Here is a 2,371-nt window from a genome sequence, read left to right as displayed (position 1 = left end):
TGTGACAATGAATATATGTATGTTCATGTATAAATGAAAAATCGTGCTATACACTGGAATTTGACACAATATTGTAAAATGACTATAACTCAATAAAAAAAATGTTAAAAAAAAAAAAAAAAGGAACAGCCATTCCTATTCAGTGAAAAGAATTTGAGATAACATGGTATTTCAAGTATGGTTAAAACATTTTTCTAGGATTTGGACTGTTTATAACCAACGGCCACTCCCAAATGATTGTGTTAATTAAATAAAATATGTAAGTAATTAAAAAAAATAAAAGTAAAAAGAAAAAACAAGGCTCCCAGGAGAAATTAAAATTCCAGTTAAGATGTGATATTTTCCTTTAAATCTACTAATTTTTTAAATTACATCAATCATCACTTTTTTTCTCTTTTTCTCAGAATTTTAATCTAAAAACAAAAAAAGAGAAAAAAGAAAAATGAAAAGATTATTGGAAACTTCATGGTTCAAGTGGGAAGAAAGGAGAGGAGGAGCCTGGAGCTGAGGCTCTGCGGTCCTCCAGAGAAAATCCTCATTCTTGAAGTGCTCCCTTGAGGAACAGCCCCTCAACCCCGAGTATCCAAGCCTCCAGCTGGAAAAGAGCGCAGAGTCACGTGGTAGGAGAGCCAGAGGTCGGCAGGGGCCCAAAGGCTCACAGTAAATAGTCAGCTGCGGGCTTCTTGGAGGGCATGCCCTGTGTCTCTCAGGGAGCGGCCACAAAGATGCTGAAATCTTCCTGAAGATGCTCATCCAGCTCCAAGATAGCTGCCACGTTCCCACAGCTGCAGCGACAGCTGAGTGACAACCCAACAGTGAGCACACTTTCATTGAGGTGCCCCAGTTGGTGGGGGCAGATCATGTCAGTATCTTTGGCTGCATGAAACTGGGCCACTGCATCACTGCCAAAGAGATGGCCAGACCCACAGGGGCTCACACCCCAGCCTGCTGTGTCTTCAGGGTCGGACTAAAGCAGGTCACACAGGGGCCATCATGAGGCACTTCTTGCTGTCCGTCAGTCATCTGGAATTGCTCCAGGGTCTGGATGGAGGGGGAGAGGCCCTGTGCAGGCAAAAGACCTGGTCATCGATGAGGCTGAAGTAATCAAGGATCTCAGGGCAGCAGGGCCACACGGTCACAGAGTCACATTGCACCAGGGCTCATCAGAGAAGCCAGAGACCTGGGTATCTGGCGGCTGCCTGGTTGCCTGGTATCAGGGTGATGTAGTCAGGACGGCCAACCTTAAGTGCCAGCAGCAGGAGGATTGTCTCAAGGCCTTAGAAACAACTATCCACAAAGTCTCCCATGAAGATGTAGCTGGTCTCATGGATGTGGCGACCCTGTTTGAACAGCTCTTTGCGATCATAGAATCATCCGTGGCTGCAGCCTTGCACTGTGACTGGCGAGTCCAGGCTCTGCATGTAGCTCTCCAGTCTCAGTGTGCGGGGCCTTGACTTCACTCTCCTCGGTGATCTCCCCGCATGGCAGCCCCTGGATCTGCTGGTCCAGGTGGCAGACCTTGGTCGCGGTCCACGCCTCCCCGCCCGGCAGGTCAGTGCGCATGCAGGCGCCGGGGATCTGCTCCCGGGCCTCGCAGCCTCCCTGCCTTCCCCTTCCCCCAGCTCGGCCCCTTGCCCTGCTACTCAGTCTTTCATCCTGGATCTTTTCTTTTTTCTTTTCTTTTTTTTTTTTTTTGTAACTTTTCTCCCTTCTTATTTGGAGTCTCCCCCACTTCTCTTGATCTCCGTTCATTTCTCCTTCAGATTTTGTTTAGCTATTTTTTATTCCCTTTTAAAAAATTCTGTTGTTAGTCCCCATTCACTGTACTACATTCCGTCTCATGTTCAAGATATTTCCCCCGATAAAAATTAACTCTCTAAAAACTGTTTACAGCTAGGTACCTACATAGGAATATAATATTTAATAAAGATGTAATGTTATCTATAAATAATAAAAATATGACTAACAGTTACTGAGGACTTACCATAAGCTAAGTACTTTTCTGTGTGCTTTATACGAATGAATTCATTTAATCCTCTTTAAAAAATAACTTAATCTAGATATTATTTTATCCAGTTTATAAATAAGGAAACAGAACATTAAGTATATTGCCCCAAATTATATGGCTGGTAAGTACCGAAGCCAAGATTCAAACTCTGACATTTGTACTTCAGAACTTAACTGCTCTTAACACAGCAATGCAATGTACCCAAAACATGTGGAAAATGCCCCTATTAAATCTCAGAAGCACGTGTAATGCCTTCTCTCAAAGAAAATACCTGTGGAGAACTATATTCCATGATAAATGGCTTCATGTAAGTAGCAAGAAAACAAAAAGTACTTAGATGATCATAAGTGGGTTATAAGGCAA

General features: G+C 43.5%; 1 pseudogene; it reads right to left on the bottom strand.

Moving 5' to 3' along the window:
• Positions 1 to 267: 267 nt before the first annotated feature.
• Positions 268 to 1,887, bottom strand: LOC102503864 (annotated as a pseudogene).
• Between the last annotated feature and the right edge of the window lie 484 nt (positions 1,888 to 2,371).

This window comes from Camelus ferus, chromosome 12 (genome assembly GCF_009834535.1).
Source record: "Camelus ferus isolate YT-003-E chromosome 12, BCGSAC_Cfer_1.0, whole genome shotgun sequence".
NCBI classification, from domain to species: domain Eukaryota; kingdom Metazoa; phylum Chordata; class Mammalia; order Artiodactyla; family Camelidae; genus Camelus; species Camelus ferus.
The sequence above is the reverse complement of the archived record's forward strand: the minus strand, read 5'-3'. Positions and strand labels throughout refer to the sequence as shown.